The sequence below is a fragment of the Salmo salar genome, chromosome ssa22 (assembly GCF_905237065.1).
Source record: "Salmo salar chromosome ssa22, Ssal_v3.1, whole genome shotgun sequence".
In the NCBI taxonomy this organism is placed as follows: Eukaryota; Metazoa; Chordata; class Actinopteri; order Salmoniformes; family Salmonidae; genus Salmo; species Salmo salar.
The window spans coordinates 10,237,501-10,254,449 of NC_059463.1; positions in this window are offsets into that span (position 1 = coordinate 10,237,501).

Genomic DNA, 16,949 nt, shown 5'->3' on the forward strand with positions numbered 1-16,949 from the left:
TTCCATGTGAAAATAGTAAAAATAAAGAGAAACCCTGTAATGAGTAGGTGTGCCCATCTTTTATACATTTTGCCTTCAGGCGCACAGGGAAGGGGTGGTATGGGTAGGGTTTTCTCTGGTTGCTGGGAAGGGGGGGCGGATGTAAAAGCATCCTCGGTTGATAAGCAACCTTGGTTGTTTGGGGGGTTAGAGGGGGTGTGGGTGCAGGTGGGAGGGTAGATAGAGATATGGGGGGTAAGGACGGACAAATAATAGGCTGGAAAACTTGGTTTCCGGGGGGTGCTGGGGGGGATGTAGAAATATTGGGCTGGTGGGAATGGAATGGGGAGTTGGGGTTGTAGGGAGTTGGGGTTGTAGGCCCGCCTTTTTCTGTTTCTCTTTTCTTTACATACCAATTTTATTATTGCAAAATCCTGTGTGATAAATATGATAATTTCTCTGTATTTTTTTTCTTTATGGGTAAATGTGGTATAATCTCTGGGTAATCAATTAAAACTCAGGGATGCACTTTACCACTTTGACGCTGGTAAAACAGGCAGACCGGCAAGCATGGACTACCAAATTAAACCATCATGTTCAAATCAAAAGACCCTTAGAGTGGAGTAAAGGCTTAAAGTTTGAGCAACCCATAAAGTCAAAGCACCCCACCCCAAAAAACTAACTTCAAGATATACATATAGGAACTATAAAACAACAGCAATATCCTGACATGTCACCTGTCTACAGACATACAACACATATCAAGTTAACACACATCACTTTACTCTGTTCTGGAGTTCAAATATAGCCGCTGCAAATTAGGTAGAGCGCTTTGACTGAGGACCGTTGAAGTTTCAACCTGACTTGAGTGCCTTATCTTGTTTTTACACACATCAAGCCTGTTATAGGCACAGATTCAGCGCATTCAGAAAGTATTAAGACCCCTTCCCTTTCCTCACATTGTTACGTTACAGCCTTATTGTAAAACAGATTAAATTAATTTTTTCCCTCAATCTACCCAAAATACCCCATAATGACAAAGCAAAAACAGGTTTAGACATTTTTGCTAATGTACAACAAAATAAAAAACTAAACTTATTTAAATGTATTCAGACCCTTTGATATGACACTCAAAATTTAGCTCAGGTGCATCCTGTTCCATTGATCATCTTTTTGATGTTTCTACAACTTGATTGGAGTCCACCTTTGGTAAATTCAAATGATTGGATATAAGGTCCCACAGTTGACAGTGCATGTCAGAGCAAAAACCAAGCCATGAGGTTGAAGGAATTGTCTGTAGAGCAATTGTGTTGAGGCACAGATCTGGGGAAGGGTACCAAAAATGTTCTACAGCATTGAAGGTCCCTAAGAACACACTGGCCTTCATCATTCTTAAATGGAAGAAGTTTGAAACCACCAAGACTCTTCCTAGAGCTAGACGCCCGGACAAACTGAGCAATCTGGGGAGAATGGTGTTGGTCAGGGAGGTGACCAAGAAAGAACCCGATGGTCACTCTGCCAGAGCTCTAGAGTTCCTCTGTGGAGATGGAAGAACCTTCCAGAAGGACAACCATATCTGCAGCCCTCCATCAATCAGGCCTTTATGGTAGAGTGGCTAGACAGAATCTACTCCTCAGTAAAATGCACATGACAGCCCATAGAGTTTGTCAAAAGGCACCTAAAGGACTCTGACCATGAGAAACAAGATTCGCTGGTCTGATGAAAACAATACTTAACTCTTTGGCCTGAATGCCAAGCGTAACGTCTGGAGAAAACCTGCCACCATCCCTACGGTGAAGCACGGCTGTGGGGATGTTTTTCAGTGGCAGGGACTGGGACAATGGTCAGGATCGAGGGAAGGATGAACGGCGCAAAGTACATAGAGATCCTTGATGAAAACCTGCTCCAGAGCGCTCAGGACCTCAGACTGGGGCAAAGATTCACCTTCCAACAGGACAACGACCCTACGCACACAGCCAAGACAACGCAGGAGTGGCTTCGGGACAAGTCTCTGAAAGTCCTTGAATGGCCCAGCCAGAGCCTGGACTTGAACCCGATCTAACATCTCTGGAGAGACCTGAAAATAGCTGTGCAGCGTCGCTCCCCATCCAACCTGACAGAGCTTGAGAGAATCTGCAGCAAAGAATGGGAGAAACTCCCCAAATACAGGTGTGCCAAGCTTGTAGCGTCATACCCAAGAAGATTCAAGGCTGTAATCGTTGCCAAAGGTGCTTCAACAAAGTACTGAGTAAAGGGTCAAAATACTTATGTAAATACTTATGTAAAAATATATACACATTTTAGAATAAGGCTGCAACGTAACAAAATGTGGAGAAAGTGAAGGGGTTTGAATACTTTCCGAAAGCACTGTATGTCTACTGCGATACGACTTAAGCAGAGGTCGTCCCGTGTTGCTCACTTGGTAGAGCGTGGCGCTTGCATCGCCAGGGTTGTGGGTTTGATTCCCACGGGGGACCAGTATGAAAAATGTATGCACTCACTACTAAGTACTGTGACTAAAATATTAATGTAATGGTTACCCATAACGTAAACCCTGAGCTTAACTCTGTGTTCTACAGTCTGTGATCATGCCCTAACAAGCAGCGGGGTGCACAGACGTCTCTGATGCTTAGCCACACACAAGTCGCAGGAGCGCCGCATGGGGAGTGAATATGTCTGATCTAGCTACAGCTGGGAGGAGAGGTGAGGGGGAGAGACTGTGATCATACGCCAGTTTGCTAAATCCTCACTAGGCCCCCCCAGAATGACTCAAACACGTGACTGCCTCCTCAGACAGTAGCCATCCAGTCCTTTGCTGATACAATGTCCACTCCACTTTCCCATTCACACCTGCAGCTTCTGACAACGAGTGTGTTTCAGGGATAAAGCCTTACTTAGAGTGACACTGCAGCACACACTTTGATGAGAGGTCCAGGGAGCTGTATGTGAAAGATATATTTGGGTATACCTTCGTAACACCAACGGGTTGATGTACGATAGCGGTGGTTCTCAAACGTCTCCTCGGGACCCTCAGCCGTTTCATTATTTGATTCATTTCAGAGCTAGCACACCCGATTCATGCTCGTCAACTAATCATCAAGCCTTTGAATAGGTGAACCAGATGAGCTAGTTCAGGGCTACAACAAAATTGTAAAACGTCTGGGGCTCCATGAGGAGAGGTTACTATAGCTCTAATATACCTAAACATGAATAACTTCATTAACAGAGCATGGTAAATAATCACCAGCCAAATCGTTTAGAAATCCAAAATCAAAATGTTCACAGCTGGAAGCTAAAACACAGCCCCCCCGCCCCCCCCCCCCAAAAAAACAAGAAATCAATTTAGTCTCTGTCCTGTTTTAACGCTCCCTCCTCTCCGCCTTCATTGCCTGACCAGAGAGAAGAGGGTGACAGAGGCAGGGGGTGTGTCTGTGGGACAGCGTAGCTAGTGTCCCTCTAGATCCCTGACATCACATTCATTATTCCCAGAGACCTAACTGCAACTCGACCGAACAGGAAAACAGAGGACCACAACAGGGAACCAGAGCAGACTTCCAAAAGGACTCCGAAAGACTTGAATTTCACACTTCAAGCTGCATTTCCCTCATTTCAGGAAATGTGCCCCAGCCCCCATCCTGTTTTCCCATTGTCCCCCCCACCCCTCCTCTGTCCTAGTCTCAACCCACAAAAAAACACAACTCTGCAAAGAAGGGCATGCCTCTCTAGCATAGGCAGACAAACCAATACCAGAGGGATAGGGTTTCCGTAGAAATGAGGGTGGGTGTGTGTATTGAGTTTTATTGTGTGTCTGGTGAGACACCAGTATTTAAGTGCAGCTCTGCAGCAGGTATAGATAAGTAGCCTTTGTTGAGGGTGCAAATCAAGGCTCAAGTCTGCAGCCCTGAGTCAAGTTCAGGGAGAGGGAGATAGGGAGGGAGTGAGAGGGAGGACAGTGAAAGGTAGGAGGGAGAGAGGGAGGTATGGGAAGGAAGGAGGGATAAAGTGGAGGGATAAAGTTTAGGGAGAAGGCAGAGAAGGAGCGAGAGAGGGACGAGCCAAGCTGCACTGCCAGCAGCAGAGCGTGTCAATCACTAGAGGACTGCAACACTCCAAGGATCAGCCCAGGGTCAGCACTCAGCCGTAGGTGGCTGTTAGCTGGTGGCTGTTAGCTGGTGGCTGTTAGCCGGCAAACAGTGAACCCCACGTCATGTTCCCTGTGGAACCCAGAGACAATATACCATTTAGTATTTGAAATGTGTCACCGTCGTTGAGTTACTGCCATGATCAGTGATTAAAAGTCTTGAACGGTCTGTACAGGCTATTGCCTGAGCCATACATCACAGTGGAAAGGACACGGTTAGATTGGCCTCTGAGGGAGAGCAGACATTATTGAGGCAGGCAGGCATTGGGAGGAATTGATATGGACACCCCCCCTCCTCCACCCTCCATCCACCCCCACAGATAGACAAGGGAAGCAACTATGGAAGCATGAGGTAATCATGGAATGGGTTCACAGCAGATGAAGGATGCACCTCTCTTAATGAGGTATTGACATTTAGAGATGAACCAATTAACCAATGCTGACTGCTGTGTTCTATTGCTTTTGCTGATTTCAAACCCCCAAAAAAAGAGGAGAGGAGAGAGAGCTGGAGAGAGGACGAAAGAGAGAAAGAACACAAGACAGTGTCATGGGGAGAGAGAGAGAGAGAAAGAGAAAAGGGGATCATGTATCAAAAATTGGAGATGAAGAAAGAAAAAAAAATTCAATGAATGACGCAGCCTAATGGCTCTTAGGATAGAAGGGATTGGTCAGAATGTAACAGGACCCCCTGCACCCGCATCATCAGACCAGCCGTCTGATGCCTGTCTGGCACATCTGGTCTAAAAACCTCAACTGGGGTGAAAAGAGGTAATCAAAGACATTACACAGAGGAACTGTGATTACTTTATTTACAGTGAATCCCAAGCATGTGAACTAATCAAATCATTCTAACACCTCACAACTAATTAGTACCATTGCGGGCTAAAGGAAACTTTGATTAGTTTAATCTATAATATAGGCTACAGTAGTTGTGTGCGTAACTCAGTGGAGGGTAAACTGACTGGAACAAGGTGGCCCTCTATGAACTACGGTCTCGCCCATTTCTGAGGACATCATTGATTTACAATGTACAAACTTCCCCACTTATATCACAGTATGACTATGTTTCAGGTGGCTGGTTTACATCAGGGCTGCCTAACCCTCTTCCTGGAGATCTACTGTCCTGTAGGTTCAGTCCAACCCTAATTTAGCGTATAGTGAGGTAAAAAAGTATTTGATCCCCTGCTGATTTTGTACATTTGCCCACTGACAAAGAAATGATCAGTCCATAATTTTAATGGTAGGTTTATTTGAACAGTGAGAGACAGAATAACAACAAAACAATCCAGAAAAACACATGTCAAAAATGTTATAAATTGGTTTGCATCTTAATGAGGGAAATAAGTATTTGACACCTCTGCAAAACATGACTTAGTACTTGGTGGCAAAACCCTTGTTGGCAATCACAGAGGTCAGACGTTTCTTGTAGTTGGCCACCAGGTTTGCACACATCTTAGGAGGGATTTTGTCCCACTCCTCTTAGCAGATCTTCTCCAAGTCATTAAGGTTTCGAGGCTGACGTTTGGCAACTCGAACCTTCAGCTCCCTCCACAGATTTTCTATGGGATTAAGGTCTGGAGACTGGCTAGGCCACTCCAGGACCTTAATGTGCTTCTTCTTGAGCCACTCCTTTGTTGCCTTGGCCGTGTGTTTTGGGTCATTGTCATGCTGGAATACCCATCCATGACCCATTTTCAATGCCCTGGCTGAGGGAAGGAGGTTCTCATCCAAGATTTGACGGTACATGGCCCCGTCCATCGTCCCTTTGATGCGGTGAAGTTGTTCTGTCCCCTTAGCAGAAAAACACCCCCAAAGCATAATGTTTCCACCTCCATGTTTGACGGTGGGGATTGTGTTCTTGGGGTCATAGGCATCATTCCTCCTACTCCAAACACAGCGAGTTGAGTTGATGCCAAAGAGCTCCATTTTGGTCTCATCTAACCATAAAATTTTCACCCAGTTGTCCTCTGAATCATTCAGATGTTCATTAGCAAACTTCAGACGGGCATGTATATGTGCTTTCTTGAGCAGGGGGACCTTGCGGGCGCTGCAGGATTTCAGTCCTTCACGGCGTAGTGTGTTACCAATTGTTTTCTTGGTGACTATGGTCCCAGCTGCCTTGAGATCATTGACAAGATCCTCCCGTGTAGTTCAGGGCTGATTCCTCACCGTTCTCATGATCATTGCAACTCCACAAGGTGAGATCTTTCATGGAGCCCCAGGCCGAGGAAGATTGACAGTTCTTTTGTGTTTTTCTCACCAAGCTGTTTGGCGATGGTCTTGTAGCCCATTCCAGCCTTGTGTAGGTCTACAATCTTGTCCTTGACATCCTTGGAGAGCTCTTTGGTCTTGGCCATGGTGGAGAGTTTGGAAGCTGATTGATTGATTGCTTCTGTGGACAGGTGTCTTTTATACAGGTAACGAATTGAGATTAGGAGCACTCCCTTTAAGAGTGTGCTCCTAATCTCAGCTCGTTACCTGTATAAAAGACACCTGGGAGCCAGAAATCTTTCTGATTGAGAGTGAGTCACATACTTATTTCCCTCATTAGAATGCAAATCAATTTATAACATTTTTGACATGGGTTTTTCTGGATTTTTTTGTTGTTATTCTGTCTCTCACAGTTCAAATAAACCTACCATTAAAATTATAGACTGATCATTTCTTTGTCAGTGGGCAAACGTACAAAATCAGCAGGGGATCAAATACTTTTTTCCCTCACTCTATCTGATTCAGCTAGTTAAGGTCTTGTTGAGCAGCTAATTAGTAGAATCAGGTGTGTTAAATTAGGGTTGGACTGAAAACCCACAGGACAGTAGATCTCCAGGAAGAGGGTTGGGGCAGCCCTGGTTTACAGAAAGAAAGTCTGAGTGTAGGGTGTCGAATCAAAAACGCATCTTTTGACCAATGGGTAAAATATGTTAATTGTGTAGATACTCGTCTTAGAAAACCAATGGTCAAAACGTCATGTCTATCATAATCGGTTCAAAAGTTATTGGAGTTTTTGCCCTTGATGGCGGCCAAAATTAGGGTGACAATCAATGGAGGGCAGAGAAAAAAAAAAAGTGGTAAAAAATCTGAAACACAGTATTGGATGCTGGTTGCTCTGTGAGAATAAAGGCTAACTGACAGGCACACACACACATCATCTTTCTCGAATCCAGAGGACATAAAACAATATAGGAGGTCAAATAGATTGAGAGATTACCAGTATTTTCATATGTTAGTATACGCTTTTCCTATTAATGCGAAATTCCTGTTCTTTTTCAAAGATTTCTCACAAAAACAAGCGTATCTCTGTGAAATATCAACAGAGCATACCACAAGCTTTTTATCTTCCAAGCCTTTTACATTTAATTCAGTTCATGTCAAGTTAAGTGGGCTTTTTGCGACCTGCGGAAACAGGGGCGTAGCCAGAATTCTTTGGGGGGATAGGCCTAGAAAAATTTGGATAGGCCTTTTTTTCTACTTATTTATTACATTTATTTTGCGATGTGCACCGTATACTATTTCGTAATACAATCACTTTATACTAGTGCATAGTACATATACAAATAATTACCTATCCCAGCATATTAAAATAAGACAGTAACTTTAGACCAGTTGCCAACAGCATAAAACTCATCTTCAGGCGCACTTTAATCTCGATGGGCAAACAAGCCTGTTTGATGTTACAATTTATACCACGGCGGGCAGTAGTACTATAAAATGGTATCTTATCTTTAGTAGACGCATCATAAGGCGTGACCTACATCACAAGGCGCAGACGGCGAGGCTTTGAGTTGAATATGGTGCCGATTTCATCATAATCCAATGTATCGGTCAGTTCACGCTCAAAAGACAGCAAACTAAAGGTGTTCAGCTGGGCGCTTGTCATTGATGTACGAAGACGATTTTTTATTCTAGTTGTTCTAGAGAAAAGTCTCTCCACACTGCATGATGTCATTGGAAGTGTGACAATGATCCTTAACAGAGTTTATATTAGGGAAAATATAAATCAGGGCAGCTGTCAAGTACACTCATTATGGAGGAAAAGTCACTCTTTCCCATGTTCATTTTCCGACTCAACTGCTGAATAAAAACAGTGAATTCAGCATCCTCAATTGATATTGCATAATGATCACGTGGTCTTCAGCTGCTCTTTAAGGCTGCAGGTTTGGGATTCTTTGGAAAAGGAGGCTGCCGCTTGCATGATCCCATGTGTCTTCTTGAAATCTTGAGTTTAACTCAGTAATCTGTCTGTCTAGAATATTGTTCCAAAGTTGCCTCAAGTTATGGTCACTCTTGAAGATGGATGTTTTCCCTAATGAAGTTGTGACTACACTGTCTGCCAATTTTACAGGCAGTTTTCGCTGCCGTGATGCGCTCACATCCCAATTATTAATATCATACTTAATCATCATCTCTTCAGTTAGCTTGAACTTTATCAAAGTCTCCACCTGAGTTCTCTGAACATAGAAAAGCTGCTTTTGAGGATTTCAATTAAACCAATACAGTCCGTCACATAATGTAGAGCTTTGTAATCCCTTCGTAGCAAAATCACTAGTGTCAAACAATTTACTAAACGTGACTAACAAAAATAAAAACGTATTGTTGTTCTGGATTTGTTGTAAGAGGGCATTGGCTTCTAATTTGGTTTGTCCACAAGCCTCTGAAAAATGTGCAAGAACCTCTAAAATGTCATCTAGCAGTAACAGCACTTTACTCACAGACGCTGACTTTAAACTCCAACAGATCCACAGATGTATTTCTAGCTCGATACATGGTCTATCGGGATGCAACTCTTTCTGTACTTCTATGAATCGAGCATGTCAGTGGGATCCACTCATAAATGTGTGTAGCTGGTTTACTGTGTCAAAAAAAGTACTGACATGTCCCGACACTTTTGCCGCGGTGCACGGAACCAAATTCAAACGGTGGGAGTTGCAATGCACATATACCGCTTGCTTAACTGTTTGCTTTAGTAGGACATGTACCCTCCTCTGTTCCCTGACATGACTGAAGCGCCATCGAAACAAAAACCCACACAGAGTGGTATCCAACTCCAGGGGTTGCAACACTTCAAGTATTTTCCGAGAAATTCCTTGTGCAGACAAATCAGTGGTTTCCACAAACCCAACAGCTCTTTCTTTAATCATTCCAGCATGAATGTATCGGATGCACACAGCAATAAGTTTAGATTGAGATTGATCTTTATGTTCATCTGCTAGTATGGCAAAATACATAGAAGGCGCAGAATGAACTTCATCTTTTATCCTCCACAGTAACAATGATGCTGCACACTCCAGCAACTCGTTCTGATTTTCGGGGCTCATAAGCGTGGTATTGCGAGGTAGCTCATTAAGTCTGTTTTATATTTCTGAGTCATACCTTGAGATGAAATTGACGATTTCTAAAAAGTTACCTTCGTTGATTGCCTATTTGGTTTCTCTATGCCCTCTGAGTGGAATATCCTGCTTTGCACACATTAGAACAATATCTATAACCACTAACATGTGCACGGTTTCTTTCTATAAAATCCATGTTTGCATCACCATGTATTTGGTTCAACACAGTCCCACGACTTCTAGGCCCATGGATGGCCTTGTAGGATTCAAATTTTGCAAGTTTCGCATATAATTTAGCAAATTTTGCATGTAGTTTGCTCTTCTCGTGTTTGCAGCAAGCATTTCTTGTGAGTTTCCAGTTTTTAAATCCATCTCGTATGAATCTGAATTTGACATTTGCCCCAGGAAAATGCCTACAAAACATACAATAAATTGCATCTTTTGCTTTACTGTACTCAATCCACACAAACTGGTCATACCACCTTGAAGAGAAGCAGCGTGATTTTCCATGTATCATACTTGAAGGGAACTTTGCTAGCTTTGGTTGACAGGCTGATTCATCAACGGCAGACAAATCTGTCGGTGGACCTACTGCAGGTTCACCCCCGCCCGCAGCGTCAAGAATGAGACGAGACTTTGGGGTAGGCAAGCATGCCTGGCTCAATTTGGAATTGGCGGTTGCGATGGCGATTGCGGTTGTTTCTATCCTGGCGCCACCTGTTAATGTCTCATTCTGGAAGCTATCGGTAGATTGATCCAAATAATTTTCTGGCACACACTCCATTTCCTCCAGACATCTTTTTTTGAAAAATCTAGCGATCTACATTTTGTTTGCCATTGCTAGAACTACTAAAATTACTTTAGCTGGTGAGTCAATTCGAGTAAGCTAGCGTGGTAGAGCTTGCTAGCTTATGAGCTACAAAGTTTTGCCAAGTGACGTTGTTCAGGTGAACCGTATGATATTATTTTTTTATGTAACCAATAGTCGGAAGCCAACTTGATTGTCATGGACTATTTCTTTGTTACATTATATTAAAATTACCTGTAGAAAAGAAATCTAACATGCGTTTCTTTTAAAAATGTAATAAAATAAATACAAATAAAAATGTATATTGAATCCTTTCTGGAATTTGGGGGTAGGCCTGAGATCGAACTGGGTATGCCACTGCCAACGTGCGGCTACGCCGCTGCGCAGAAACAACTTTGGAGACAACCACAACATTGAAACCCTAAAAAGTCACTGCGAGGAAACTGAGCTTTGTGCTTATTACTGAATGTATTAGATGACAAAAAACTACTTTTTCATATGTTAACATTGAGAGAACCCACTGAACGATTTAGAACACGAAGAATCATATTTGTCTTGATAAATTAAAAAATGCAGTGGAACTGGCTTCAAGGTCCAGAGTTGAGTTTGAGGGCCCTGTAGTGCATTTTGACCGTGCAGTCATAACACAAGCAGAAGAAATGTCTGAGGAAGACATCATCCCTGTTCAATTAATGAGCATCTCCGCTTACAGTGGCAGGAAAGTGAGCGAGAGGTTTCCTAAGGACAACAGTAGGTCATATTGCAGAGATAATGTTCCAGTAAATTTACCCAAAACAATATGCAAAAGTTTAGCAACAGCCATAAGATAGCAGCATAACAATAAAAAGATCTACAAAATCCTGGTTCACACCTACCAAGCTATCCAAAACTCTGGATCCAAGTACCTGTCTGACCTCATTCTACCCTCCTGCCCCACATGCACTCTTTTGCTTCTCCAGGTCAGTGTCCCTTCAGCAGACTATAAACTATGGGTGACAGGGCTTTCAGTTACGCAGCTCTGCAGCTGTGGAACACACTTCCAGACACTATTAGGGCTGCAGTCTGTCCTCATTTAAGGCACAGCTGAAGACCTTACTGTTCAGAAAAGCTTTCAAGAACGACTGCTATTTCTTGCTTTTTAATTATTTATTTTTTGTGCCTTTGGTGTGAGAAAAGCACTTTACAAATTAAATGCATTATAACAATACAAAATAAGCCATTTCTGACACAATCCTCACCAAGACACGGCATTGCACATGTGGATAGAATTTGGAGGACATTTCTGAGAGCGAGACAGCGAGAGAGTATGATGGTGTGTGAGAGAGAAAAAGAAAGTCCCTCGTGGCTCACCTAATACTCCACTTCCAACTGTCTTTATCAGCCTACAGTCAGGATCATATTTACCTTCTCCTCGGAAAATGCATTGGACACACCGAACATCTCTATCCCTGCCCAGGCTCCCCAAGCCATAGTTCACAGTCACTAATCTGTTAATTGATCTAGCCATGGAAATGGGAGGCATTATTACATATAATCTTATAATGGACCGGGGAACCTTGAGAGGGGTGCTTAGTAATCACTGTAGAGATGTTCCTCTTTAAAATATTGAATTCATCTGGCCAAACTGTTTTACTGTTGGGCACGGTCTTCACTTATTCCCAGTCAAAGGAAAGATTACCGTGCAAACAGAAAGAGGGGAATACAATGCTGTACAGTAGTCTGTTAAAAAATGTTCAAATGCGCCATTCTGTAAAACAAGATGCATTTGTTCCCTTTCAGCAAAGGTCACATTTTCAACCTACCCTAAGCATCCAGAGACAAAGGACTGAAGAACACTTGTAAATCAGGTTTCACTACTTCATGTGTGCTAGTTAGAGCATACATAATCCATAAATATATTTGTGATGCACTTTTAATATACAGTGCATTCAGAAAGTATTCAGACCTTGACTTTTTCCACATTTTGTTACATTACAGCATTATTCTAAAATTGATTATAAGTTTCTCAAATCTATACACAATACCCCATAATGACAAAGCGAAAAACAGTCCCGAAATTTGTACAAACTTAATACAAATATAAAACAGAAATACCGTATTTACATAAGTATTCAGCCCCTTTGCTATGAGACTTGAATTGAGCTCAGATGAGTCCTGTTTCCATTGATCATCCTTGAAATGTTTCTACAACTTGATTGGAGTCCACCTGTGGTAAATTCTATTGATTGGACAGGATTTGGAAAGGCACACACCTGTCTATATAAGGTCCCAAAGTTGACAGCGCATATCAGTGTAAAAACCAAGCCATGAGGTCGAAGGAATTGTACATAGAGCTCCGAGACACAGATCTGGGGACGGGTACAAAAACATTTATGCAGCATTGAAGGTCTCCCAAGAACACAGTGGCCTCCATCATTCTTAAATGGAAGAAGTGTGGAACCACCAAGACTCTTCCTAGATCTGGCCACACTGAGCAATCGTGGGAGAAGGACCTTGGTCAGGGAGGTGACCAAGAACCCGATGGTCACTCTGACAGAGCTCCTCTGTGGAGATAGGAGAACCTTCCAGAAGGACAAGCATCTCTGCAGCACTCCTCCAATCAGGCCTTTATGGTAGAGTGGCCAGACAGAAGCCACTCCTCAGTAAAAGTCACATGACAGCCCGCTTGGAGTTTGCCAAAAGGCACCAAAAGTTCCCTCAGACTATGAGAAACAAGATTCTCGGGTCTGATGAAACCAAGATTGAAGTCATTGGCCTGAATGCCAAGCGTCACGTCTGGAGGAAACCTGGCAACACCCCCACGGTGAAGCATGGTGGCAGCATCATGCTGTGGCAATTCTTTTTTCAGCGGCAGGGACTGGGAGACTAGTCAGGATCGAGGAAAGATGAACGGAGGGATGTCATTTGGTGCAGAAAGCAGAGATTTAACTCTCCAGCCAACCTATAGTTATTTATACTGCCTCTACACTTCAAGATGCGCCATAGAGCGAAACTTAAGACTTGGGAACATATTTAAGATGACAGCTAGCTAGCGTTAGAGGAGAGGATCATAAATGCAGGAGCGTTTGGTATTACTGCTCGTCTCAGGACTAAACGGATTATTTGTGAGCAAGGCTACCGTTTGGGTGATAAAAGTTTAAAAAAACAAGAGCGCTGTGATTCATAAAGTAATCACATCAGAGCTGAGCGCTGCCAGACAGATCGGCTGCCTATCTCCCCCACATCACATTCCCTGACTAGGAAACACGACGCTTAGATGATACAGCAATTTAAAAGCAGACTGGGACTTCAGCAAGCGCTGGGTCTGGCTGATGTCTGTTTTTTCAAACTTCAAAATACAAGTAAACAAATATTTATGTATTAATCGCTCTATATGAACAGCAAAGGATTAAGTCAGGAAGCTGTTTCATATGGCCGAGTACATAAAATGCCAAATTAAAAAAAGGTATGTCTCTACAAAAACACTTGAGCATAGTGTCAGTTTTATGTTGCATTGCTTTACCAACAACCATAGACTGCACTACTGTACTTAGACTTGTAAGTCACGTAAACAAGTGCAATTTCAAACCATGTGAAATTGGAAATTATTTGCAGTGCAACAGGGAAGATGTGCATCCCATTCAAAGGAATGTAGTTCATATACAGTGCATTCAGAAAATGTTCAGACCCCTTGACTTTTTCCACATTTTGTTTTGTTACAGCCATATTCTAAAATGTATTAAATTGCCCCCCCCCATCAAGCTACACACAATACGCCATAATGACAAAGCAAAAACCGGTTAAAATATTTTGCACCAAAAAAATACATGCAATAAAAAAATGAAATATATTGACATAAGTATTCAGACCCTTTACTCTGTACCGGAGTGCCAAGTCTAGATCCAAAAGGCAACTTAAAAGATTCTACCACCAAGCTATAAGACTTCTGAACAAATCAAAATGGCTACCCGGACTATTTACATTGACCCCCCCCTTTGTTTTTACACTGCTGCAACTCACTGCTTATTATCTATGCATAGTCACTTTACACCAACCTAAATGTACAAACTACCTCGACTAACCTGTACCCCCCGCACCGGTACCTCCTGTATATAGCCTTGTTATTGTTATGTAATTTCATTGTGTTACTTTTACATTTTTACTTTAGTTTATTTAGTAAATATGTTCTTAACCAACAATGCAGTTCAATAAATGGAGTTAAGGGCTTGTAAGTATGCATTTCACAGTAAGTACCTGTTGTATTTGGCACATGTGACAAATAACATTTGATTTGGGGAGTTTCTCCCATTCTTCTCTGCAGATCCTCAACCTCTGTCAGGATGAATGGGGAGCATCATTGCACAGCTATTTTCTGGTCTCTCCAGAGATGTTTGATCGGGTTCAAGTCTGGGCAACTCAAGGACTTTCAGAGACTTGTCCCGAAGCCACTCCTGCCTTGTCTTGGGTGTGTGCTTTGTTGTCCTGTTGGAAGGTGAACATTCGCCTCAGTCTGAGGTCCTGAGCGCTCTAGAGCAGATTTTCATCAAGGATCTCACTGTACTTAGCTCTGTTCACCTTTCTCTTCATCCTGACCAGTCTCCCAGCTACTGCCGCTGAAAAACATCCCCACAGCATGATGCTGCCACCAACATGCTTCACCATAGGGATGGTGCCAGGTTTCCCCTAGACGTGACGCTTGGCATTCAGGCCAAAGAGTCCAATCTTGGTGTCATCAGACCAAACAATCTTGTTTCTCATGGTCAGATTCCTTTAGGTACCTTTTGGCAAGCTCCAAGCAGGCTGGTATGTACCTTTTACTGAGGAGTGGCTTCCGTCTGGCCACTCTACCATAAAAGGCCTGATAGGTGGAGTGCTGCAGAGATGCTTGTCCTTATGGAAGGTTCTCCCATCTCCACAGAAAAACTCTATAGAGCTCTGTCAGAGTGACCATCGGGTTCCTGGTCACCTCCCTGACCAAGGCCCTTCTCCCCCAATTGTTCAATTTGGCTGGGTGGCCAGCTCTAGGTAGTCTTGGTGGTTCCAAACGTCTTCCATTTAAGAATGATGGAGGCCACTGTGTTCTTGGGGACCTTCAATGCTGCATAAATGTTTTGGTACCCTTCCCCAGATCTGTGACTCGACACAATCCTTCGGAGCTCTACGGACAATTTCTTCGACCTCACAGCTTAATATTTGCTCTGACATACACTGTCAACAGTGGGACCTTACATGGACAAGTGTCTGACTTTCCAAATCCTGTCCAATCAATAGAATTTCCCACAGGTGGACTCCAAGTTGTAGAAACATCAAGGATGATCATTGGAAACAGGATGCACCGGAGGTAAATTTCGAGTCTCAAAAGGTCTGAATACTTATGTCAGTAAGGTATTTCTGTTTTGTAATAAATTTGCACACATTTTTTAAAACCTGTTTTCACTTTGTCATTATGGGGTTGAGTGTAGATTGATGAGGATTTATTTAATCCTTTTAGAATAATGCTGTAACGTAACAATGTGGAAAAGGGTGTGTGAATACTTTCCGAATGCACTGTACGCTCACAATCTGTTTTATGAATAAATTACACACAATATTCTCCTTCAGTCTACTAATCCAGATCCTCTTGGTAAATGGGTGTGAGGGGGATGGTCATACGACAGCTATAAACCTTTTACCAGACACACTGTATTTAGGCCTATTAGGAACTGCCTTTTAAGCTCAGAGTACCCCCTGGTGGTCAACCATGGTAAGTGACAATGCCATTTACCGTTTGTTGAAGGCACAGGGTTGAACAAGCAGTCAGGAGAGCAATTAAAGTGACATTAAGCTACAGTACATGATCAGAAGTATGTGGACACCTGCTCGTTCAACATCTCATTCAAAAATCTAAGGCATTAATTTTAGAGTTGGTCCCGCCTTTGCTGCTATAACAGCCTCTACCCCTCTGGGTAGCCTTTCCACTAGATGTTGGAACATTGCGGCAGGGACTTCTACTTCCAAGCTTCCATTCAGCCACAAGAGCATGAGTAAGGTCGGGCACTGACGTTGGGCGATAAGGCCTGGCTCGCAGTATGCGTTCCAATTCATCCCAAAGGTGATCGATGGGGTTGACATCAGGGCTCCATGCAGATCAGACAAATTCTTCCACACCGATCTCGACAAACCATTTCTGTATGGACCTCACTTTGTGCACAGGGGCATTGCCATGCTGAAACAGGAAAGGGCCTTCCCCAAACTGCTGTTACAAACTTAAACACAGAATCGTCCAGAATATCATTGTATGCAAGATTTCCCTTCACTGGAACAAAGGGGCCCAGCCTGAACCATGAAAAACAGCCCCAGACCATTATTCCTTCTCCACCAAACATTACACGACACATTGGGAGAGGTAGCTTTCTACTGGGATCCGCCAAACCCAGATTCGTCCGTCGGACTGCCAGATGGTGAATCGTGATTCATCACTCAAGAGAACACGTTATCCCTAATCCAGAAGCAGGAAGAGCTCGGTGTTCAAATTCGGCTAATTTGAAGTGCTCTTGCTCAGTTGTGCACCAGGGCCTCTCACTCTTTTTATTCTGGTAAGAGCCAGTTTGTGCTGTTCTGTGAAGGGAGTAGTACACAGCGCTGTACGAGAGCTTCAGTTTTTTGGCAATTTCTCACATGGAATAGACTTCATTTCTCAGAACTAGAATAGACTAACGAGTTTCAGAAGGTCTTT